Source organism: Electrona antarctica, assembly GCF_951216825.1.
Source record: "Electrona antarctica genome assembly, chromosome: 22".
In the NCBI taxonomy this organism is placed as follows: Eukaryota; Metazoa; Chordata; class Actinopteri; order Myctophiformes; family Myctophidae; genus Electrona; species Electrona antarctica.
The window spans coordinates 31,809,371-31,837,195 of NC_136805.1; the positions used below are offsets into that span (position 1 = coordinate 31,809,371).

Sequence of the window (27,825 nt, forward strand, 5' to 3'; positions counted from 1 at the left end):
AAGTGCCATTAGGTTAAGGACCCTGTTGTGTTTAGACATTGAAATGTATAAACATTTTCAACTGCAAGTCACAGGCGGGTTTAGGGACATGGCCTAGAGTACTCTAGCACTCGTGCCAAGATGAAATGTGGCACGTTTGACTTGGCCGCTGTTCAACAGAAGAACCTCCAAATAGCACCTAGGGTTGTCTGCTTCCATAGAGAGAAATCTGGGTGGGTGGTGGGTGGAGAGTTTTGAGGAAGTTCCTCTCACAAAGTCTTCGACCATCATGTTCTGGTTTCTGTCGGTATGCAGGCCTCTCTACATCACTAACTCGTGGTGTAAAGTAATACTCATGACGACTCACACTGCCTACGTCACATATTTTACATTTGTTTTTTATTCCCCATAAATGAGTACAAAAAAAACCTCAACAAACTATTGCCACACTGTAGTGTATACTAAGTATTAAAACAATCTTTTTAAATGGGGGTGCACATCACGTCAAATTGAGGGACAATGACATGAACATGGTTGAGAACCACTTTTGGGCCATTCTGCATGTTATGTCGTTTTTTCTTATTTAGTTTCTCGAGCTATGATTGAAAATTAAATCACTAATATGGAAATACAATAGCTTCAAATTCCTTCAGAACAGAAACTGGTGTGGTGAAGGAATAACCTGGTAGTGTTCATAACAGTACTTCTAAATGGTAATTCATGTGAATTGCTGACTGACATTATCATGAACACAGTATGCCAATAAAACACACACACAAATCACCTTTTATCTGAATGTTTATTACAAGACAAAAATACAACATAAGTCAAAAGTAAATACAGTGAAACTAAGTCTAGCAGCAAAGGGTAGCTGTTGCTGTGGTCCATGATACCACCCCTGACATTATTACAGCCTAGCCACACTGCCTATGTGCAAAAACTGTGCATGGGAAAAAAGTTAAAAATAAACTATCAACAGTATACAATATAAAACAGTGACATCCAATACTGACATGAAAAAAAACAGCATGCTGGATTTACACTTAAGAGACATTTCCAACACCCATAAAAAGACTGGGAGGACAACTTATCTTTCTTTTTCTTGCTCCTATATATAAATGTCATGTTCCATAGTGACACACACCTTCCCAGGCAACACCCTCAGAGGGAGATGGTGACTAGTAGAAATGAATGGAAATAGTTTATCAGTGAAAGTGTGTGTGAAGGTGAGTAGGTGTGTGTTAGTGTCAGGATCGGAGAAGGACAGCTCTCCTCTGTTCCAGTCCAGCTGGACTCTGATCCTCGAGGGATTGTAATCCAACGAGAGATACACAGTAAACGGCCCTGCGTTTACTATGTATCTGCCATTCCTAAAGCCTAAACACCAAGACAAACCATTAACTCCATTGTTTATCTGGAAAGACTCTTCTAACACCCCCAGTTCCCAGAAGGTATTGTTTCCAACTTCAATGTCCCAGCTATGAGTCCCTGAGTTAAATCCCTCAGTACCCTGGACCAGGTGCAGGTGGTCCGGGTTGGTATACAGTACACCATCATCGTACAACACACTGGTCAGATCATCAGACAGGATGTATCCAGTATTGCATGTGTTGGGATCCAGGATCACAGGAGTGTAGGAGACGATCTCCTTCATCTTGTCCCAGGTTCTGAAGGTCAGGTTGCCCAGGTGTTTGGCCATGTCAATCACTACTTTTGAAACTGGCTGTGGATCTGGCAGTGTGCGCTGGACCTTTTCCACTGTGGTTTTATAGTTCTGCAGGAATGAGATGTCATCTGCCTCGACATCTCTGATGGTGTTGGAAAGAGTCACCATTTCTCTGCACAGACTCTCAATCTTTTCCATCAACATCTGACTTTTCTGTTTCTCTTCCTCCCTCACCTCAGTGATTCTGGCCTTCTCTTCCTGACGTAGGTAATCCTGAATCTTCTTGAAATGTTTCTTAATCTGTATCTCAGTGTGTTGGGCCTGCGACTTAATTAATTCTGCTGTTTGGTGATATCCTGCTTTAATCTCTTTAAGGTCCTCTAGTTTCTCCTCTAAGGCCTCCAGTGATTCCTGGAGGTCCTCTTTGAGTTGTTTTGCAGATTCGTAAATGGGTCTGAACTTATGTCCTGCATGTTTTTCAGAAACTTGGCACACTAGGCATGCCAAATGTTCATCATCCAGACAGAACAGCCTGAGTTTCTCATCATGTAGAGGGCAGAGAACCTCAGAACTACATCTGTGACTTCTCTCCTCTAAGACGTTCTCACACAGGTTCTTCAATGCCAAGTTGATAGGAGGTTGATCTAGAGAGGAGTTTGTTTTGCATACAGGACATGCCTTGTTCTGTGATGGTTTTCCTCTCCACCATTGCTGCATACAGGACTTGCAGAAGCTGTGGCTACAAGACAGGATAACAGGGTGTTTAAAGATGTCACGGCACACAGGACAGGTGAATTCCTCTTCCTGCCGAGTCAAATAGGAATCGATTTTCCTTTTTTTTCCCTTTGGAATATCCCCTGCGGTTGACATGGCTGTAAGTCACCAGTGTTGCGTTGCGTTCTGTAGGGGAAACAATAATGTTAGCATTATGAGTAGCAGTGGTGCTAGTAGTAATAGTTGTTTAATTACTATTATTCATTATTATTAATCAATTTTAATAATGTTAAACTTTCACGGAAATTAAGTTGGTTGATACTTTGTTTAAACTAAGTTGCACTTTGGATACATAGTTTACAAGCACCAGAATTTGAGCCGGATACCCCCACATAGCCCTTCAAAAAATCACTGCAAGTCAAATTAACGAGACAAGAATTGTGAAATCATAAACATACCTGATAACTTCACCAAGTCCAGAAGAGAGAATTTCAGCTCTTAACAACAACACACATTAAAGTGAAGTGACACCAAATAAAACAGAGCCCTGCTAAATACTCACAGAGGAGGTCTGATGAGCCAATCAGAGTGGAGGGTGGGACACACCAACAATAGACAGAAACTGTATTGGAGAACTGTTGGTTAATAGCCCCTGCCCCCACTTAACCCCCACTTAATCCATCATTCCAGTAAACCAGCTAAAGTCTGTATTTACCCATTATCTTTCTATTATATTTCTACTATTCCTCCTAGACTATTCTGGAAAACTGACCAAACTGTGGCTTTCTCGATCTGAAAAATGTATCCAATATATTTTACTTCATAATGTATTAACATGTTTACCGGTAGCTGCCTTAATGCAACACAGCTCTGGTAGATATAAATCAGCACAGTGAATTTGAGCCAATATAAGGAACAATAAAATACATTATTGTAAAGTCAATTTACACAAGACATGATATGTATACAATAAATGTGTAATTTTTGTATCACATAATTGTATTTTCAATTCAATTTAAGCTTTATTGGCATGAGAAAACAAATGGATTGCCAAATCAAATGTAATAAAATCACACCCGTGAGGGACGCTATCATACATCATCATACATCATCTCATTCCGGCCAATACGTTTGCACAAACATAAAAACTGGCCATTCATTGTCAATGGCATTTCATGTTTGTGTTGGGACAATGACATTCAATATCATTTAATTTAATGTTTGTGTTAGGATAAAGTTTGTGTTCAAAAGCTGGACAAGTGGACATAGGGGGGGGGGGTAGCACCCATCAAAAATAAAAAATAAAACTAATATAAGAAATGTAATACTTCAACGTGTAAAGAGTTTAAATTATAAAAGATGATGAAGGTCATGATGATGAAGAGCTGAAGAGCATGTCTCTCCTCATCTGTGTGTATTTCACACCTAGACAAACCCCCATCCAAGCCCATCAACAGTCATCAATCATCTCCCATCCAGTTTCTGGACTGTTTCAGCACTAAGCTATGGCCCATTTCATTAGAATGGAATTCAATTCATCTGATATCAATTTGAATAGCCTGCCCACTTTGTTAACATCACGCTATGTAAATTCAATATAGTTCACCCAATGTGAGTAATTATACTGTAATACAACATGACAACAGTTCAGACAAATCCTCACCAGAAAGTGTATTTTAGAACTGCCTGAAGAAGGTCCAGAGGGACCGAAACGTTGCATTATTAAAAGAAAATATACCGAGCAGATACACAGTGTGCGGTGTATTTTCATTCCTTTCAGAACTGGCTTATCTAAAGGTGTTTATAACCTTTTATTAAGAAGAGAAAGTTACTACATTCATACTCTTCAAACCATGATGCCGAGGGGCTTAAACCAGGCAGATGAAATTAGACACTTTCTGTAGAAACCTTTTTTGGTTTGTTAGGAGTGAAGCACTGCTTCTCCAACTGATATTTTATTTAAAAAGTAAAAAATATGGTTACAAAATATACGTTTCTAAGCTTTAAAAGGTGGCCTCCTGCGTTGAATAAATCCAACCTTGTGCATATGTTGTTGTTGCATGTATATAATTTGGTGTGTATTATATAATTTTTTGGGGTTTCCGTAGTTTCATTGTTTGTTATCTTGATTGTTCTTTATCAATATTATTCTTGTCTCCATAGTATACTATCTTACATCCATATCTTTCAGTTTTTCAGTTTAGTTGCCAGAGTTTACCTTACAAAAGGGAAACAATACAACAAAAGGAAAAACATTGGAAATGTAAAAGCCCACAGACCTACTGTAGTAGATAGGACTTGTGAGATATTGATTTGATGTATCTGTGAAATGATTATAGGTATACATGTATGTTTTAAAATGTTTTTAAAATGTTTTTAATTGGTGCACTAACATTTCTGAACAGATTACAGTATATTTATATCAATATGTCTGGGTCCCCACCTACTCACTCAGGGTTGACGTGTCACACCTGCAGTGACGGGAGGGGCACCAAAATGTGGTGTTTTGATTGGATAATGGGGGCACTCCCTTATTATAAAAGTACAAACTTTTGTGTATGTTCACATGACCTGATGAAGATCAAATAGATCGAAACGTTGTCAGAATTTTCAATAAAGAACGTCTTTCTTGTACCTGCAGGTGTGCGGGCTCCATCCAATATCTACTGAAGTTTCTTCAGCCCAGCACCTAGCCTGTCGATGTGCGTATTAACAACATAAACTGGTGTGGTGAAGGAATAACCTGGTTGTAGTGTTCATAACAGTACTTCTAAATGGTAATTCATGTGAATTGCTGACTGACATTATCATGAACACAGTATGCCAATAAAACACACACACAACACAAATCACCTTTTATCTGAATGTTTATTACAAGACAAAAATACAAAATAAGTCATAAGTAAATACAGTGAAACTAAGTCTAGCAGCAAAGGGTAGCTGTTGCTGTGGTCCATGATACCACCCCTGACATTATTACAGCCTAGCCACACTGCCTACGTGCAAAAACTGTGCATGGGAAAAAGTTAAAAATAAACTATCAACAGTATACAATATAAAACAGTGATATCCAATACTGACATGAAAAAAACAGCCTGCTGGATTTACACTTAAGAAACATTTCCAACACCCATAAAAAGACTGGGAGGACAATTCTATTTCTTTTTCTTGTTTCTTATCATAATCATATTTCTACTATTCCTCCTAGACTATTCTGGAAAACTGACCAAACTGTGGCTTTCTCGATCTGAAAAATGTATCCAATATATTTTACTTCATAATGTATTAACATATTTACCGGTAGCTGCCTTAATGCAACACAGCTCTGGTAGATATAAATCAGCACAGTGAATTTGAGCCAATATAAGGAACAATAAAATACATTATTGTAAAGTCAATTTACACAAGACATGATATGTATACAATAAATGTGTAATTTTTGTATCACATAATTGTTTTTTCAATTCAATTTAAGCTTTATTGGCATGAGAAAACAAATGGATTGCCAAATCAAATGTAATAAAATCACACCCGTGAGGGACGCTATCATACATCATCATACATCATCTCATTCCGGCCAATACGTTTGCACAAACATAAAAACTGGCCATTCATTGTCAATGGCATTTCATGTTTGTGTTGGGACAATGACATTCAATATCATTTCATTTAATGTTTGTGTTAGGATAAAGTTTGTGTTCAAAAGCTGGACAAGTGGACATAGGGGGGGGGGGGGGGGTAGCACCCATCAAAAATAAAAATAAAACTAATATAAGAAATGTAATACTTCAACGTGTAAAGAGTTTAAATTATAAAAGATGATGAAGGTCATGATGATGAAGAGCTGAAGAGCATGTCTCTCCTCATCTGTGTGTATTTCACACCTAGACAAACCCCCATCCAAGCCCATCAACAGTCATCAATCATCTCCCATCCAGTTTCTGGACTGTTTCAGCACTAAGCTATGGCCCATTTCATTAGAATGGAATTCAATTCATCTGATATCAATTTGAATAGCCTGCCCACTTTGTTAACATCACGCTATGTAAATTCAATATAGTTCACCCAATGTGAGTAATTATACTGTAATACAACATGACAACAGTTCAGACAAATCCTCACCAGAAAGTGTATTTTAGAACTGCCTGAAGAAGGTCCAGAGGGACCGAAACGTTGCATTATTAAAATAAAATATACCGAGCAGATACACAGTGTGCGGTGTATTTTCATTCCTTTCAGAACTGGCTTATCTAAAGGTGTTTATAACCTTTTATTAAGAAGAGAAAGTTACTACATTCATACTCTTCAAACCATGATGCCGAGGGGCTTAAACCAGGCAGATGAAATTAGACACTTTCTGTAGAAACCTTTTTTGGTTTGTTAGGAGTGAAGCACTGCTTCTCCAACTGATATTTTATTTAAAAAGTAAAAAATATGGTTACAAAATATACGTTTCTAAGCTTTAAAAGGTGGCCTCCTGCGTTGAATAAATCCAACCTTGTGCATATGTTGTTGTTGCATGTATATAATTTGGTGTGTATTATATAATTTTTTGGGGTTTCCGTAGTTTCATTGTTTGTTATCTTGATTGTTCTTTATCAATATTATTCTTGTCTCCATAGTATACTATCTTACATCCATATCTTTCAGTTTTTCAGTTTAGTTGCCAGAGTTTACCTTACAAAAGGGAAACAATACAACAAAAGGAAAAACATTGGAAATGTAAAAGCCCACAGACCTACTGTAGTAGATAGGACTTGTGAGATATTGATTTGATGTATCTGTGAAATGATTATAGGTATACATGTATGTTTTAAAATGTTTTTAAAATGTTTTTAATTGGTGCACTAACATTTCTGAACAGATTACAGTATATTTATATCAATATGTCTGGGTCCCCACCTACTCACTCAGGGTTGACGTGTCACACCTGCAGTGACGGGAGGGGCACCAAAATGTGGTGTTTTGATTGGATAATGGGGGCACTCCCTTATTATAAAAGTACAAACTTTTGTGTATGTTCACATGACCTGATGAAGATCAAATAGATCGAAACGTTGTCAGAATTTTCAATAAAGAAGTCTTTCTTGTACCTGCAGGTGTGCGGGCTCCATCCAATATCTACTGAAGTTTCTTCAGCCCAGCACCTAGCCTGTCGATGTGCGTATTAACAACATAAACTGGTGTGGTGAAGGAATAACCTGGTTGTAGTGTTCATAACAGTACTTCTAAATGGTAATTCATGTGAATTGCTGACTGACATTATCATGAACACAGTATGCCAATAAAACACACACACAACACAAATCACCTTTTATCTGAATGTTTATTACAAGACAAAAATACAAAATAAGTCATAAGTAAATACAGTGAAACTAAGTCTAGCAGCAAAGGGTAGCTGTTGCTGTGGTCCATGATACCACCCCTGACATTATTACAGCCTAGCCACACTGCCTACGTGCAAAAACTGTGCATGGGAAAAAGTTAAAAATAAACTATCAACAGTATACAATATAAAACAGTGATATCCAATACTGACATGAAAAAAACAGCCTGCTGGATTTACACTTAAGAGACATTTCCAACACCCATAAAAAGACTGGGAGGACAATTATTTTTCTTGTTTCTTATCATAATCATATTTCTACTATTCCTCCTAGACTATTCTGGAAAACTGACCAAACTGTGGCTTTCTCGATCTGAAAAATGTATCCAATATATTTTACTTCATAATGTATTAACATATTTACCGGTAGCTGCCTTAATGCAACACAGCTCTGGTAGATATAAATCAGCACAGTGAATTTGAGCCAATATAAGGAACAATAAAATACATTATTGTAAAGTCAATTTACACAAGACATGATATGTATACAATAAATGTGTAATTTTTGTATCACATAATTGTTTTTTCAATTCAATTTAAGCTTTATTGGCATGAGAAAACAAATGGATTGCCAAATCAAATGTAATAAAATCACACCCGTGAGGGACGCTATCATACATCATCATACATCATCTCATTCCGGCCAATACGTTTGCACAAACATAAAAACTGGCCATTCATTGTCAATGGCATTTCATGTTTGTGTTGGGACAATGACATTCAATATCATTTCATTTAATGTTTGTGTTAGGATAAAGTTTGTGTTCAAAAGCTGGACAAGTGGACATAGGGGGGGGGGGGGGGGTAGCACCCATCAAAAATAAAAATAAAACTAATATAAGAAATGTAATACTTCAACGTGTAAAGAGTTTAAATTATAAAAGATGATGAAGGTCATGATGATGAAGAGCTGAAGAGCATGTCTCTCCTCATCTGTGTGTATTTCACACCTAGACAAACCCCCATCCAAGCCCATCAACAGTCATCAATCATCTCCCATCCAGTTTCTGGACTGTTTCAGCACTAAGCTATGGCCCATTTCATTAGAATGGAATTCAATTCATCTGATATCAATTTGAATAGCCTGCCCACTTTGTTAACATCACGCTATGTAAATTCAATATAGTTCACCCAATGTGAGTAATTATACTGTAATACAACATGACAACAGTTCAGACAAATCCTCACCAGAAAGTGTATTTTAGAACTGCCTGAAGAAGGTCCAGAGGGACCGAAACGTTGCATTATTAAAATAAAATATACCGAGCAGATACACAGTGTGCGGTGTATTTTCATTCCTTTCAGAACTGGCTTATCTAAAGGTGTTTATAACCTTTTATTAAGAAGAGAAAGTTACTACATTCATACTCTTCAAACCATGATGCCGAGGGGCTTAAACCAGGCAGATGAAATTAGACACTTTCTGTAGAAACCTTTTTTGGTTTGTTAGGAGTGAAGCACTGCTTCTCCAACTGATATTTTATTTAAAAAGTAAAAAATATGGTTACAAAATATACGTTTCTAAGCTTTAAAAGGTGGCCTCCTGCGTTGAATAAATCCAACCTTGTGCATATGTTGTTGTTGCATGTATATAATTTGGTGTGTATTATATAATTTTTTGGGGTTTCCGTAGTTTCATTGTTTGTTATCTTGATTGTTCTTTATCAATATTATTCTTGTCTCCATAGTATACTATCTTACATCCATATCTTTCAGTTTTTCAGTTTAGTTGCCAGAGTTTACCTTACAAAAGGGAAACAATACAACAAAAGGAAAAACATTGGAAATGTAAAAGCCCACAGACCTACTGTAGTAGATAGGACTTGTGAGATATTGATTTGATGTATCTGTGAAATGATTATAGGTATACATGTATGTTTTAAAATGTTTTTAAAATGTTTTTAATTGGTGCACTAACATTTCTGAACAGATTACAGTATATTTATATCAATATGTCTGGGTCCCCACCTACTCACTCAGGGTTGACGTGTCACACCTGCAGTGACGGGAGGGGCACCAAAATGTGGTGTTTTGATTGGATAATGGGGGCACTCCCTTATTATAAAAGTACAAACTTTTGTGTATGTTCACATGACCTGATGAAGATCAAATAGATCGAAACGTTGTCAGAATTTTCAATAAAGAAGTCTTTCTTGTACCTGCAGGTGTGCGGGCTCCATCCAATATCTACTGAAGTTTCTTCAGCCCAGCACCTAGCCTGTCGATGTGCGTATTAACAACATAAACTGGTGTGGTGAAGGAATAACCTGGTTGTAGTGTTCATAACAGTACTTCTAAATGGTAATTCATGTGAATTGCTGACTGACATTATCATGAACACAGTATGCCAATAAAACACACACACAACACAAATCACCTTTTATCTGAATGTTTATTACAAGACAAAAATACAAAATAAGTCATAAGTAAATACAGTGAAACTAAGTCTAGCAGCAAAGGGTAGCTGTTGCTGTGGTCCATGATACCACCCCTGACATTATTACAGCCTAGCCACACTGCCTACGTGCAAAAACTGTGCATGGGAAAAAGTTAAAAATAAACTATCAACAGTATACAATATAAAACAGTGATATCCAATACTGACATGAAAAAAACAGCCTGCTGGATTTACACTTAAGAGACATTTCCAACACCCATAAAAAGACTGGGAGGACAATTATTTTTCTTGTTTCTTATCATAATCATATTTCTACTATTCCTCCTAGACTATTCTGGAAAACTGACCAAACTGTGGCTTTCTCGATCTGAAAAATGTATCCAATATATTTTACTTCATAATGTATTAACATATTTACCGGTAGCTGCCTTAATGCAACACAGCTCTGGTAGATATAAATCAGCACAGTGAATTTGAGCCAATATAAGGAACAATAAAATACATTATTGTAAAGTCAATTTACACAAGACATGATATGTATACAATAAATGTGTAATTTTTGTATCACATAATTGTTTTTTCAATTCAATTTAAGCTTTATTGGCATGAGAAAACAAATGGATTGCCAAATCAAATGTAATAAAATCACACCCGTGAGGGACGCTATCATACATCATCATACATCATCTCATTCCGGCCAATACGTTTGCACAAACATAAAAACTGGCCATTCATTGTCAATGGCATTTCATGTTTGTGTTGGGACAATGACATTCAATATCATTTCATTTAATGTTTGTGTTAGGATAAAGTTTGTGTTCAAAAGCTGGACAAGTGGACATAGGGGGGGGGGGGGGGGTAGCACCCATCAAAAATAAAAATAAAACTAATATAAGAAATGTAATACTTCAACGTGTAAAGAGTTTAAATTATAAAAGATGATGAAGGTCATGATGATGAAGAGCTGAAGAGCATGTCTCTCCTCATCTGTGTGTATTTCACACCTAGACAAACCCCCATCCAAGCCCATCAACAGTCATCAATCATCTCCCATCCAGTTTCTGGACTGTTTCAGCACTAAGCTATGGCCCATTTCATTAGAATGGAATTCAATTCATCTGATATCAATTTGAATAGCCTGCCCACTTTGTTAACATCACGCTATGTAAATTCAATATAGTTCACCCAATGTGAGTAATTATACTGTAATACAACATGACAACAGTTCAGACAAATCCTCACCAGAAAGTGTATTTTAGAACTGCCTGAAGAAGGTCCAGAGGGACCGAAACGTTGCATTATTAAAAGAAAATATACCGAGCAGATACACAGTGTGCGGTGTATTTTCATTCCTTTCAGAACTGGCTTATCTAAAGGTGTTTATAACCTTTTATTAAGAAGAGAAAGTTACTACATTCATACTCTTCAAACCATGATGCCGAGGGGCTTAAACCAGGCAGATGAAATTAGACACTTTCTGTAGAAACCTTTTTTGGTTTGTTAGGAGTGAAGCACTGCTTCTCCAACTGATATTTTATTTAAAAAGTAAAAAATATGGTTACAAAATATACGTTTCTAAGCTTTAAAAGGTGGCCTCCTGCGTTGAATAAATCCAACCTTGTGCATATGTTGTTGTTGCATGTATATAATTTGGTGTGTATTATATAATTTTTTGGGGTTTCCGTAGTTTCATTGTTTGTTATCTTGATTGTTCTTTATCAATATTATTCTTGTCTCCATAGTATACTATCTTACATCCATATCTTTCAGTTTTTCAGTTTAGTTGCCAGAGTTTACCTTACAAAAGGGAAACAATACAACAAAAGGAAAAACATTGGAAATGTAAAAGCCCACAGACCTACTGTAGTAGATAGGACTTGTGAGATATTGATTTGATGTATCTGTGAAATGATTATAGGTATACATGTATGTTTTAAAATGTTTTTAAAATGTTTTTAATTGGTGCACTAACATTTCTGAACAGATTACAGTATATTTATATCAATATGTCTGGGTCCCCACCTACTCACTCAGGGTTGACGTGTCACACCTGCAGTGACGGGAGGGGCACCAAAATGTGGTGTTTTGATTGGATAATGGGGGCACTCCCTTATTATAAAAGTACAAACTTTTGTGTATGTTCACATGACCTGATGAAGATCAAATAGATCGAAACGTTGTCAGAATTTTCAATAAAGAACGTCTTTCTTGTACCTGCAGGTGTGCGGGCTCCATCCAATATCTACTGAAGTTTCTTCAGCCCAGCACCTAGCCTGTCGATGTGCGTATTAACAACATAAACTGGTGTGGTGAAGGAATAACCTGGTTGTAGTGTTCATAACAGTACTTCTAAATGGTAATTCATGTGAATTGCTGACTGACATTATCATGAACACAGTATGCCAATAAAACACACACACAACACAAATCACCTTTTATCTGAATGTTTATTACAAGACAAAAATACAAAATAAGTCATAAGTAAATACAGTGAAACTAAGTCTAGCAGCAAAGGGTAGCTGTTGCTGTGGTCCATGATACCACCCCTGACATTATTACAGCCTAGCCACACTGCCTACGTGCAAAAACTGTGCATGGGAAAAAGTTAAAAATAAACTATCAACAGTATACAATATAAAACAGTGATATCCAATACTGACATGAAAAAAACAGCCTGCTGGATTTACACTTAAGAGACATTTCCAACACCCATAAAAAGACTGGGAGGACAATTCTCTTTCTTTTTCTTGTTTCTTATCATAATCATATTTCTACTATTCCTCCTAGACTATTCTGGAAAACTGACCAAACTGTGGCTTTCTCGATCTGAAAAATGTATCCAATATATTTTACTTCATAATGTATTAACATATTTACCGGTAGCTGCCTTAATGCAACACAGCTCTGGTAGATATAAATCAGCACAGTGAATTTGAGCCAATATAAGGAACAATAAAATACATTATTGTAAAGTCAATTTACACAAGACATGATATGTATACAATAAATGTGTAATTTTTGTATCACATAATTGTTTTTTCAATTCAATTTAAGCTTTATTGGCATGAGAAAACAAATGGATTGCCAAATCAAATGTAATAAAATCACACCCGTGAGGGACGCTATCATACATCATCATACATCATCTCATTCCGGCCAATACGTTTGCACAAACATAAAAACTGGCCATTCATTGTCAATGGCATTTCATGTTTGTGTTGGGACAATGACATTCAATATCATTTCATTTAATGTTTGTGTTAGGATAAAGTTTGTGTTCAAAAGCTGGACAAGTGGACATAGGGGGGGGGGGTAGCACCCATCAAAAATAAAAATAAAACTAATATAAGAAATGTAATACTTCAACGTGTAAAGAGTTTAAATTATAAAAGATGATGAAGGTCATGATGATGAAGAGCTGAAGAGCATGTCTCTCCTCATCTGTGTGTATTTCACACCTAGACAAACCCCCATCCAAGCCCATCAACAGTCATCAATCATCTCCCATCCAGTTTCTGGACTGTTTCAGCACTAAGCTATGGCCCATTTCATTAGAATGGAATTCAATTCATCTGATATCAATTTGAATAGCCTGCCCACTTTGTTAACATCACGCTATGTAAATTCAATATAGTTCACCCAATGTGAGTAATTATACTGTAATACAACATGACAACAGTTCAGACAAATCCTCACCAGAAAGTGTATTTTAGAACTGCCTGAAGAAGGTCCAGAGGGACCGAAACGTTGCATTATTAAAAGAAAATATACCGAGCAGATACACAGTGTGCGGTGTATTTTCATTCCTTTCAGAACTGGCTTATCTAAAGGTGTTTATAACCTTTTATTAAGAAGAGAAAGTTACTACATTCATACTCTTCAAACCATGATGCCGAGGGGCTTAAACCAGGCAGATGAAATTAGACACTTTCTGTAGAAACCTTTTTTGGTTTGTTAGGAGTGAAGCACTGCTTCTCCAACTGATATTTTATTTAAAAAGTAAAAAATATGGTTACAAAATATACGTTTCTAAGCTTTAAAAGGTGGCCTCCTGCGTTGAATAAATCCAACCTTGTGCATATGTTGTTGTTGCATGTATATAATTTGGTGTGTATTATATAATTTTTTGGGGTTTCCGTAGTTTCATTGTTTGTTATCTTGATTGTTCTTTATCAATATTATTCTTGTCTCCATAGTATACTATCTTACATCCATATCTTTCAGTTTTTCAGTTTAGTTGCCAGAGTTTACCTTACAAAAGGGAAACAATACAACAAAAGGAAAAACATTGGAAATGTAAAAGCCCACAGACCTACTGTAGTAGATAGGACTTGTGAGATATTGATTTGATGTATCTGTGAAATGATTATAGGTATACATGTATGTTTTAAAATGTTTTTAAAATGTTTTTAATTGGTGCACTAACATTTCTGAACAGATTACAGTATATTTATATCAATATGTCTGGGTCCCCACCTACTCACTCAGGGTTGACGTGTCACACCTGCAGTGACGGGAGGGGCACCAAAATGTGGTGTTTTGATTGGATAATGGGGGCACTCCCTTATTATAAAAGTACAAACTTTTGTGTATGTTCACATGACCTGATGAAGATCAAATAGATCGAAACGTTGTCAGAATTTTCAATAAAGAACGTCTTTCTTGTACCTGCAGGTGTGCGGGCTCCATCCAATATCTACTGAAGTTTCTTCAGCCCAGCACCTAGCCTGTCGATGTGCGTATTAACAACATAAACTGGTGTGGTGAAGGAATAACCTGGTTGTAGTGTTCATAACAGTACTTCTAAATGGTAATTCATGTGAATTGCTGACTGACATTATCATGAACACAGTATGCCAATAAAACACACACACACAACACAAATCACCTTTTATCTGAATGTTTATTACAAGACAAAAATACAAAATAAGTCATAAGTAAATACAGTGAAACTAAGTCTAGCAGCAAAGGGTAGCTGTTGCTGTGGTCCATGATACCACCCCTGACATTATTACAGCCTAGCCACACTGCCTACGTGCAAAAACTGTGCATGGGAAAAAGTTAAAAATAAACTATCAACAGTATACAATATAAAACAGTGATATCCAATACTGACATGAAAAAAACAGCCTGCTGGATTTACACTTAAGAGACATTTCCAACACCCATAAAAAGACTGGGAGGACAATTCTCTTTCTTTTTCTTGTTTCTTATCATAATCATATTTCTACTATTCCTCCTAGACTATTCTGGAAAACTGACCAAACTGTGGCTTTCTCGATCTGAAAAATGTATCCAATATATTTTACTTCATAATGTATTAACATATTTACCGGTAGCTGCCTTAATGCAACACAGCTCTGGTAGATATAAATCAGCACAGTGAATTTGAGCCAATATAAGGAACAATAAAATACATTATTGTAAAGTCAATTTACACAAGACATGATATGTATACAATAAATGTGTAATTTTTGTATCACATAATTGTTTTTTCAATTCAATTTAAGCTTTATTGGCATGAGAAAACAAATGGATTGCCAAATCAAATGTAATAAAATCACACCCGTGAGGGACGCTATCATACATCATCATACATCATCTCATTCCGGCCAATACGTTTGCACAAACATAAAAACTGGCCATTCATTGTCAATGGCATTTCATGTTTGTGTTGGGACAATGACATTCAATATCATTTCATTTAATGTTTGTGTTAGGATAAAGTTTGTGTTCAAAAGCTGGACAAGTGGACATAGGGGGGGGGGGGTAGCACCCATCAAAAATAAAAAATAAAACTAATATAAGAAATGTAATACTTCAACGTGTAAAGAGTTTAAATTATAAAAGATGATGAAGGTCATGATGATGAAGAGCTGAAGAGCATGTCTCTCCTCATCTGTGTGTATTTCACACCTAGACAAACCCCCATCCAAGCCCATCAACAGTCATCAATCATCTCCCATCCAGTTTCTGGACTGTTTCAGCACTAAGCTATGGCCCATTTCATTAGAATGGAATTCAATTCATCTGATATCAATTTGAATAGCCTGCCCACTTTGTTAACATCACGCTATGTAAATTCAATATAGTTCACCCAATGTGAGTAATTATACTGTAATACAACATGACAACAGTTCAGACAAATCCTCACCAGAAAGTGTATTTTAGAACTGCCTGAAGAAGGTCCAGAGGGACTGAAACGTTGCATTATTAAAAGAAAATATACCGAGCAGATACACAGTGTGCGGTGTATTTTCATTCCTTTCAGAACTGGCTTATCTAAAGGTGTTTATAACCTTTTATTAAGAAGAGAAAGTTACTACATTCATACTCTTCAAACCATGATGCCGAGGGGCTTAAACCAGGCAGATGAAATTAGACACTTTCTGTAGAAACCTTTTTTGGTTTGTTAGGAGTGAAGCACTGCTTCTCCAACTGATATTTTATTTAAAAAGTAAAAAATATGGTTACAAAATATACGTTTCTAAGCTTTAAAAGGTGGCCTCCTGCGTTGAATAAATCCAACCTTGTGCATATGTTGTTGTTGCATGTATATAATTTGGTGTGTATTATATAATTTTTTGGGGTTTCCGTAGTTTCATTGTTTGTTATCTTGATTGTTCTTTATCAATATTATTCTTGTCTCCATAGTATACTATCTTACATCCATATCTTTCAGTTTTTCAGTTTAGTTGCCAGAGTTTACCTTACAAAAGGGAAACAATACAACAAAAGGAAAAACATTGGAAATGTAAAAGCCCACAGACCTACTGTAGTAGATAGGACTTGTGAGATATTGATTTGATGTATCTGTGAAATGATTATAGGTATACATGTATGTTTTAAAATGTTTTTAAAATGTTTTTAATTGGTGCACTAACATTTCTGAACAGATTACAGTATATTTATATCAATATGTCTGGGTCCCCACCTACTCACTCAGGGTTGACGTGTCACACCTGCAGTGACGGGAGGGGCACCAAAATGTGGTGTTTTGATTGGATAATGGGGGCACTCCCTTATTATAAAAGTACAAACTTTTGTGTATGTTCACATGACCTGATGAAGATCAAATAGATCGAAACGTTGTCAGAATTTTCAATAAAGAACGTCTTTCTTGTACCTAGGGTTGTCTGCTTCCATAGAGAGAAATCTGGGTGGGTGGTGGGTGGAGAGTTTTGAGGAAGTTCCTCTCACAAAGTCTTCGACCATCATGTTCTGGTTTCTGTCGGTATGCAGGCCTCTCTACATCACTAACTCGTGGTGTAAAGTAATACTCATGACGACTCACACTGCCTACGTCACATATTTTACATTTGTTTTTTATTCCCCATAAATGAGTACAAAAAAAACCTCAACAAACTATTGCCACACTGTAGTGTATACTAAGTATTAAAACAATCTTTTTAAATGGGGGTGCACATCACGTCAAATTGAGGGACAATGACATGAACATGGTTGAGAACCACTTTTGGGCCATTCTGCATGTTATGTCGTTTTTTCTTATTTAGTTTCTCGAGCTATGATTGAAAATTAAATCACTAATATGGAAATACAATAGCTTCAAATTCCTTCAGAACAGAAACTGGTGTGGTGAAGGAATAACCTGGTTGTAGTGTTCATAACAGTACTTCTAAATGGTAATTCATGTGAATTGCTGACTGACATTATCATGAACACAGTATGCCAATAAAACACACACACAACACAAATCACCTTTTATCTGAATGTTTATTACAAGACAAAAATACAAAATAAGTCATAAGTAAATACAGTGAAACTAAGTCTAGCAGCAAAGGGTAGCTGTTGCTGTGGTCCATGATACCACCCCTGACATTATTACAGCCTAGCCACACTGCCTACGTGCAAAAACTGTGCATGGGAAAAAGTTAAAAATAAACTATCAACAGTATACAATATAAAACAGTGATATCCAATACTGACATGAAAAAAACAGCCTGCTGGATTTACACTTAAGAGACATTTCCAACACCCATAAAAAGACTGGGAGGACAATTCTCTTTCTTTTTCTTGTTTCTTATCATAATCATATTTCTACTATTCCTCCTAGACTATTCTGGAAAACTGACCAAACTGTGGCTTTCTCGATCTGAAAAATGTATCCAATATATTTTACTTCATAATGTATTAACATATTTACCGGTAGCTGCCTTAATGCAACACAGCTCTGGTAGATATAAATCAGCACAGTGAATTTGAGCCAATATAAGGAACAATAAAATACATTATTGTAAAGTCAATTTACACAAGACATGATATGTATACAATAAATGTGTAATTTTTGTATCACATAATTGTTTTTTCAATTCAATTTAAGCTTTATTGGCATGAGAAAACAAATGGATTGCCAAATCAAATGTAATAAAATCACACCCGTGAGGGACGCTATCATACATCATCATACATCATCTCATTCCGGCCAATACGTTTGCACAAACATAAAAACTGGCCATTCATTGTCAATGGCATTTCATGTTTGTGTTGGGACAATGACATTCAATATCATTTCATTTAATGTTTGTGTTAGGATAAAGTTTGTGTTCAAAAGCTGGACAAGTGGACATAGGGGGGGGGGGGGGGGTAGCACCCATCAAAAATAAAAATAAAACTAATATAAGAAATGTAATACTTCAACGTGTAAAGAGTTTAAATTATAAAAGATGATGAAGGTCATGATGATGAAGAGCTGAAGAGCATGTCTCTCCTCATCTGTGTGTATTTCACACCTAGACAAACCCCCATCCAAGCCCATCAACAGTCATCAATCATCTCCCATCCAGTTTCTGGACTGTTTCAGCACTAAGCTATGGCCCATTTCATTAGAATGGAATTCAATTCATCTGATATCAATTTGAATAGCCTGCCCACTTTGTTAACATCACGCTATGTAAATTCAATATAGTTCACCCAATGTGAGTAATTATACTGTAATACAACATGACAACAGTTCAGACAAATCCTCACCAGAAAGTGTATTTTAGAACTGCCTGAAGAAGGTCCAGAGGGACCGAAACGTTGCATTATTAAAAGAAAATATACCGAGCAGATACACAGTGTGCGGTGTATTTTCATTCCTTTCAGAACTGGCTTATCTAAAGGTGTTTATAACCTTTTATTAAGAAGAGAAAGTTACTACATTCATACTCTTCAAACCATGATGCCGAGGGGCTTAAACCAGGCAGATGAAATTAGACACTTTCTGTAGAAACCTTTTTTGGTTTGTTAGGAGTGAAGCACTGCTTCTCCAACTGATATTTTATTTAAAAAGTAAAAAATATGGTTACAAAATATACGTTTCTAAGCTTTAAAAGGTGGCCTCCTGCGTTGAATAAATCCAACCTTGTGCATATGTTGTTGTTGCATGTATATAATTTGGTGTGTATTATATAATTTTTTGGGGTTTCCGTAGTTTCATTGTTTGTTATCTTGATTGTTCTTTATCAATATTATTCTTGTCTCCATAGTATACTATCTTACATCCATATCTTTCAGTTTTTCAGTTTAGTTGCCTGCAGAGTTTACCTTACAAAAGGGAAACAATACAACAAAAGGAAAAACATTGGAAATGTAAAAGCCCACAGACCTACTGTAGTAGATAGGACTTGTGAGATATTGATTTGATGTATCTGTGAAATGATTATAGGTATACATGTATGTTTTAAAATGTTTTTAAAATGTTTTTAATTGGTGCACTAACATTTCTGAACAGATTACAGTATATTTATATCAATATGTCTGGGTCCCCACCTACTCACTCAGGGTTGACGTGTCACACCTGCAGTGACGGGAGGGGCACCAAAATGTGGTGTTTTGATTGGATAATGGGGGCACTCCCTTATTATAAAAGTACAAACTTTTGTGTATGTTCACATGACCTGATGAAGATCAAATAGATCGAAACGTTGTCAGAATTTTCAATAAAGAACGTCTTTCTTGTACCTAGGGTTGTCTGCTTCCATAGAGAGAAATCTGGGTGGGTGGTGGGTGGAGAGTTTTGAGGAAGTTCCTCTCACAAAGTCGTCGACCATCATGTTCTGGTTTCTGTCGGTATGCAGGCCTCTCTACATCACTAACTCGTGGTGTAAAGTAATACTCATGACGACTCACACTGCCTACGTCACATATTTTACATTTGTTTTTTATTCCCCATAAATGAGTACAAAAAAAACCTCAACAAACTATTGCCACACTGTAGTGTATACTAAGTATTAAAACAATCTTTTTAAATGGGGGTGCACATCACGTCAAATTGAGGGACAATGACATGAACATGGTTGAGAACCACTTTTGGGCCATTCTGCATGTTATGTCGTTTTTTCTTATTTAGTTTCTCGAGCTATGATTGAAAATTAAATCACTAATATGGAAATACAATAGCTTCAAATTCCTTCAGAACAGAAACTGGTGTGGTGAAGGAATAACCTGGTTGTAGTGTTCATAACAGTACTTCTAAATGGTAATTCATGTGAATTGCTGACTGACATTATCATGAACACAGTATGCCAATAAAACACACACACAAATCACCTTTTATCTGAATGTTTATTACAAGACAAAAATACAACATAAGTCAAAAGTAAATACAGTGAAACTAAGTCTAGCAGCAAAGGGTAGCTGTTGCTGTGGTCCATGATACCACCCCTGACATTATTACAGCCTAGCCACACTGCCTATGTGCAAAAACTGTGCATGGGAAAAAAGTTAAAAATAAACTATCAACAGTATACAATATAAAACAGTGATATCCAATACTGACATGAAAAAAAACAGCATGCTGGATTTACACTTAAGAGACATTTCCAACACCCATAAAAAGACTGGGAGGACAACTTCTCTTTCTTTTTCTTGCTCCTATATATAAATGTCATGTTCCATAGTGACACACACCTTCGCAGGCAACACCCTCAGAGGGAGATGGTGACTAGTAGAAATGAATGGAAATAGTTTATCAGTGAAAGTGTGTGTAAAGGTGAGTAGGTGTGTGTTAGTGTCAGGATCGGAGAAGGACAGCTCTCCTCTGTTCCAGTCCAGCTGGACTCTGATCCTCGAGGGATTGTAATCCAACGAGAGATACACAGTAAACGGCCCTGCGTTTACTATGTATCTGCCATTCCTAAAGCCTAAACACCAAGACAAACCATTAACTCCATTGTTTATCTGGAAAGACTCTTCTAACACCCCCAGTTCCCAGAAGGTATTGTTTCCAACTTCAATGTCCCAGCTATGAGTCCCTGAGTTAAATCCCTCAGTACCCTGGACCAGGTGCAGGTGGTCCGGGTTGGTATACAGTACACCATCATCGTACAACACACTGGTCAGATCATCAGACAGGATGTATCCAGTATTGCATGTGTTGGGATCCAGGATCACAGGAGTGTAGGAGACGATCTCCTTCATCTTGTCCCAGGTTCTGAAGGTCAGGTTGCCCAGGTGTTTGGCCATGTCAATCACTACTTTTGAAACTGGCTGTGGATCTGGCAGTGTGCGCTGGACCTTTTCCACTGTGGTTTTATAGTTCTGCAGGAATGAGATGTCATCTGCCTCGACATCTCTGATGGTGTTGGAAAGAGTCACCATTTCTCTGCACAGACTCTCAATCTTTTCCATCAACATCTGACTTTTCTGTTTCTCTTCCTCCCTCACCTCAGTGATTCTGGCCTTCTCTTCCTGACGTAGGTAATCCTGAATCTTCTTGAAATGTTTCTTAATCTGTATCTCAGTGTGTTGGGCCTGCGACTTAATTAATTCTGCTGTTTGGTGATATCCTGCTTTAATCTCTTTAAGGTCCTCTAGTTTCTCCTCTAAGGCCTCCAGTGATTCCTGGAGGTCCTCTTTGAGTTGTTTTGCAGATTCGTAAATGGGTCTGAACTTATGTCCTGCATGTTTTTCAGAAACTTGGCACACTAGGCATGCCAAATGTTCATCATCCAGACAGAACAGCCTGAGTTTCTCATCATGTAGAGGGCAGAGAACCTCAGAACTACATCTGTGACTTCTCTCCTCTAAGACGTTCTCACACAGGTTCTTCAATGCCAAGTTGATAGGAGGTTGATCTAGAGAGGAGTTTGTTTTGCAAACAGGACATGCCTTGTTCTGTGATGGTTTTCCTCTCCACCATTGCTGCATACAGGACTTGCAGAAGCTGTGGCTACAAGACAGGATAACAGGGTGTTTAAAGATGTCACGGCACACAGGACAGGTGAATTCCTCTTCCTGCCGAGTCAAATAGGAATCCATTTTCCTTTTTTTTCCCTTTGGAATATCCCCTGCGGTTGACATGGCTGTAAGTCACCAGTGTTGCGTTGCGTTCTGTAGGGGAAACAATAATGTTAGCATTATGAGTAGCAGTGGTGCTAGTAGTAATAGTTGTTTAATTACTATTATTAATTATTATTAATCAATTTTAATAATGTTAAACTTTCACGGAAATTAAGTTGGTTGATACTTTGTTTAAACTAAGTTGCACTTTGGATACATAGTTTACAAGCACCAGAATTTGAGCCGGATACCCCCACATAGCCCTTCAAAAAATCACTGCAAGTCAAATTAATGAGACAAGAATTGTGAAATCATAAACATACCTGATAACTTCACCAAGTCCAGAAGAGAGAATTTCAGCTCTTAACAACAACACACATTAAAGTGAAGTGACACCAAATAAAACAGAGCCCTGCTAAATACTCACAGAGGAGGTCTGATGAGCCAATCAGAGTGGAGGGTGGGACACACCAACAATAGACAGAAACTGTATTGGAGAACTGTTGGTTAATAGCCCCTGCCCCCACTTAACCCCCACTTAATCCATCATTCCAGTAAACCAGCTAAAGTCTGTATTTACCCATTATCTTTCTATTATATTTCTACTATTCCTCCTAGACTATTCTGGAAAACTGACCAAACTGTGGCTTTCTCGATCTGAAAAATGTATCCAATATATTTTACTTCATAATGTATTAACATATTTACCGGTAGCTGCCTTAATGCAACACAGCTCTGGTAGATATAAATCAGCACAGTGAATTTGAGCCAATATAAGGAACAATAAAATACATTATTGTAAAGTCAATTTACACAAGACATGATATGTATACAATAAATGTGTCATTTTTGTATCACATAATTGTTTTTTCAATTCAATTTAAGCTTTATTGGCATGAGAAAACAAATGGATTGCCAAATCAAATGTAATAAAATCACACCCGTGAGGGACGCTATCATACATCATCATACATCATCTCATTCCGGCCAATACGTTTGCACAAACATAAAAACTGGCCATTCATTGTCAATGGCATTTCATGTTTGTGTTGGGACAATGACATTCAATATCATTTCATTTAATGTTTGTGTTAGGATAAAGTTTGTGTTCAAAAGCTGGACAAGTGGACATAGGGGGGGGGGGGGGGGGGTAGCACCCATCAAAAATAAAAATAAAACTAATATAAGAAATGTAATACTTCAACGTGTAAAGAGTTTAAATTATAAAAGATGATGAAGGTCATGATGATGAAGAGCTGAAGAGCATGTCTCTCCTCATCTGTGTGTATTTCACACCTAGACAAACCCCCATCCAAGCCCATCAACAGTCATCAATCATCTCCCATCCAGTTTCTGGACTGTTTCAGCACTAAGCTATGGCCCATTTCATTAGAATGGAATTCAATTCATCTGATATCAATTTGAATAGCCTGCCCACTTTGTTAACATCACGCTATGTAAATTCAATATAGTTCACCCAATGTGAGTAATTATACTGTAATACAACATGACAACAGTTCAGACAAATCCTCACCAGAAAGTGTATTTTAGAACTGCCTGAAGAAGGTCCAGAGGGACCGAAACGTTGCATTATTAAAAGAAAATATACCGAGCAGATACACAGTGTGCGGTGTATTTTCATTCCTTTCAGAACTGGCTTATCTAAAGGTGTTTATAACCTTTTATTAAGAAGAGAAAGTTACTACATTCATACTCTTCAAACCATGATGCCGAGGGGCTTAAACCAGGCAGATGAAATTAGACACTTTCTGTAGAAACCTTTTTTGGTTTGTTAGGAGTGAAGCACTGCTTCTCCAACTGATATTTTATTTAAAAAGTAAAAAATATGGTTACAAAATATACGTTTCTAAGCTTTAAAAGGTGGCCTCCTGCGTTGAATAAATCCAACCTTGTGCATATGTTGTTGTTGCATGTATATAATTTGGTGTGTATTATATAATTTTTTGGGGTTTCCGTAGTTTCATTGTTTGTTATCTTGATTGTTCTTTATCAATATTATTCTTGTCTCCATAGTATACTATCTTACATCCATATCTTTCAGTTTTTCAGTTTAGTTGCCAGAGTTTACCTTACAAAAGGGAAACAATACAACAAAAGGAAAAACATTGGAAATGTAAAAGCCCACAGACCTACTGTAGTAGATAGGACTTGTGAGATATTGATTTGATGTATCTGTGAAATGATTATAGGTATACATGTATGTTTTAAAATGTTTTTAAAATGTTTTTAATTGGTGCACTAACATTTCTGAACAGATTACAGTATATTTATATCAATATGTCTGGGTCCCCACCTACTCACTCAGGGTTGACGTGTCACACCTGCAGTGACGGGAGGGGCACCAAAATGTGGTGTTTTGATTGGATAATGGGGGCACTCCCTTATTATAAAAGTACAAACTTTTGTGTATGTTCACATGACCTGATGAAGATCAAATAGATCGAAACGTTGTCAGAATTTTCAATAAAGAACGTCTTTCTTGTACCTAGGGTTGTCTGCTTCCATAGAGAGAAATCTGGGTGGGTGGTGGGTGGAGAGTTTTGAGGAAGTTCCTCTCACAAAGTCTTCGACCATCATGTTCTGGTTTCTGTCGGTATGCAGGCCTCTCTACATCACTAACTCGTGGTGTAAAGTAATACTCATGACGACTCACACTGCCTACGTCACATATTTTACATTTGTTTTTTATTCCCCATAAATGAGTACAAAAAAAACCTCAACAAACTATTGCCACACTGTAGTGTATACTAAGTATTAAAACAATCTTTTTAAATGGGGGTGCACATCACGTCAAATTGAGGGACAATGACATGAACATGGTTGAGAACCACTTTTGGGCCATTCTGCATGTTATGTCGTTTTTTCTTATTTAGTTTCTCGAGCTATGATTGAAAATTAAATCACTAATATGGAAATACAATAGCTTCAAATTCCTTCAGAACAGAAACTGGTGTGGTGAAGGAATAACCTGGTTGTAGTGTTCATAACAGTACTTCTAAATGGTAATTCATGTGAATTGCTGACTGACATTATCATGAACACAGTATGCCAATAAAACACACACACAAATCACCTTTTATCTGAATGTTTATTACAAGACAAAAATACAACATAAGTCAAAAGTAAATACAGTGAAACTAAGTCTAGCAGCAAAGGGTAGCTGTTGCTGTGGTCCATGATACCACCCCTGACATTATTACAGCCTAGCCACACTGCCTATGTGCAAAAACTGTGCATGGGAAAAAAGTTAAAAATAAACTATCAACAGTATACAATATAAAACAGTGATATCCAATACTGACATGAAAAAAAACAGCATGCTGGATTTACACTTAAGAGACATTTCCAACACCCATAAAAAGACTGGGAGGACAACTTCTCTTTCTTTTTCTTGCTCCTATATATAAATGTCATGTTCCATAGTGACACACACCTTCGCAGGCAACACCCTCAGAGGGAGATGGTGACTAGTAGAAATGAATGGAAATAGTTTATCAGTGAAAGTGTGTGTGAAGGTGAGTAGGTGTGTGTTAGTGTCAGGATCGGAGAAGGACAGCTCTCCTCTGTTCCAGTCCAGCTGGACTCTGATCCTCGAGGGATTGTAATCCAACGAGAGATACACAGTAAACGGCCCTGCGTTTACTATGTATCTGCCATTCCTAAAGCCTAAACACCAAGACAAACCATTAACTCCATTGTTTATCTGGAAAGACTCTTCTAACACCCCCAGTTCCCAGAAGGTATTGTTTCCAACTTCAATGTCCCAGCTATGAGTCCCTGAGTTAAATCCCTCAGTACCCTGGACCAGGTGCAGGTGGTCCGGGTTGGTATACAGTACACCATCATCGTACAACACACTGGTCAGATCATCAGACAGGATGTATCCAGTATTGCATGTGTTGGGATCCAGGATCACAGGAGTGTAGGAGACGATCTCCTTCATCTTGTCCCAGGTTCTGAAGGTCAGGTTGCCCAGGTGTTTGGCCATGTCAATCACTACTTTTGAAACTGGCTGTGGATCTGGCAGTGTGCGCTGGACCTTTTCCACTGTGGTTTTATAGTTCTGCAGGAATGAGATGTCATCTGCCTCGACATCTCTGATGGTGTTGGAAAGAGTCACCATTTCTCTGCACAGACTCTCAATCTTTTCCATCAACATCTGACTTTTCTGTTTCTCTTCCTCCCTCACCTCAGTGATTCTGGCCTTCTCTTCCTGACGTAGGTAATCCTGAATCTTCTTGAAATGTTTCTTAATCTGTATCTCAGTGTGTTGGGCCTGCGACTTAATTAATTCTGCTGTTTGGTGATATCCTGCTTTAATCTCTTTAAGGTCCTCTAGTTTCTCCTCTAAGGCCTCCAGTGATTCCTGGAGGTCCTCTTTGAGTTGTTTTGCAGATTCGTAAATGGGTCTGAACTTATGTCCTGCATGTTTTTCAGAAACTTGGCACACTAGGCATGCCAAATGTTCATCATCCAGACAGAACAGCCTGAGTTTCTCATCATGTAGAGGGCAGAGAACCTCAGAACTACATCTGTGACTTCTCTCCTCTAAGACGTTCTCACACAGGTTCTTCAATGCCAAGTTGATAGGAGGTTGATCTAGAGAGGAGTTTGTTTTGCAAACAGGACATGCCTTGTTCTGTGATGGTTTTCCTCTCCACCATTGCTGCATACAGGACTTGCAGAAGCTGTGGCTACAAGACAGGATAACAGGGTGTTTAAAGATGTCACGGCACACAGGACAGGTGAATTCCTCTTCCTGCCGAGTCAAATAGGAATCCATTTTCCTTTTTTTTCTCCTTTGGAATATCCCCTGCGGTTGACATGGCTGTAAGTCACCAGTGTTGCGTTGCGTTCTGTAGGGGAAACAATAATGTTAGCATTATGAGTAGCAGTGGTGCTAGTAGTAATAGTTGTTTAATTACTATTATTCATTATTATTAATCAATTTTAATAATGTTAAACTTTCACGGAAATTAAGTTGGTTGATACTTTGTTTAAACTAAGTTGCACTTTGGATACATAGTTTACAAGCACCAGAATTTGAGCCGGATACCCCCACATAGCCCTTCAAAAAATCACTGCAAGTCAAATTAATGAGACAAGAATTGTGAAATCATAAACATACCTGATAACTTCACCAAGTCCAGAAGAGAGAATTTCAGCTCTTAACAACAACACACATTAAAGTGAAGTGACACCAAATAAAACAGAGCCCTGCTAAATACTCACAGAGGAGGTCTGATGAGCCAATCAGAGTGGAGGGTGGGACACACCAACAATAGACAGAAACTGTATTGGAGAACTGTTGGTTAATAGCCCCTGCCCCCACTTAACCCCCACTTAATCCATCATTCCAGTAAACCAGCTAAAGTCTGT

General features: G+C 37.1%; 1 protein-coding gene across 1 annotated transcript in view; it reads right to left on the reverse strand.

Moving 5' to 3' along the window:
- The window catches only part of LOC306915091 (S-adenosylmethionine synthase-like), a gene marked incomplete at its 5' end in the record, with an annotated part of 87,075 nt that overhangs the window by 34,534 nt on the left and 24,716 nt on the right, over positions 1-27,825 (reverse strand). The gene's annotated exons all lie outside the window — the stretch shown is intronic.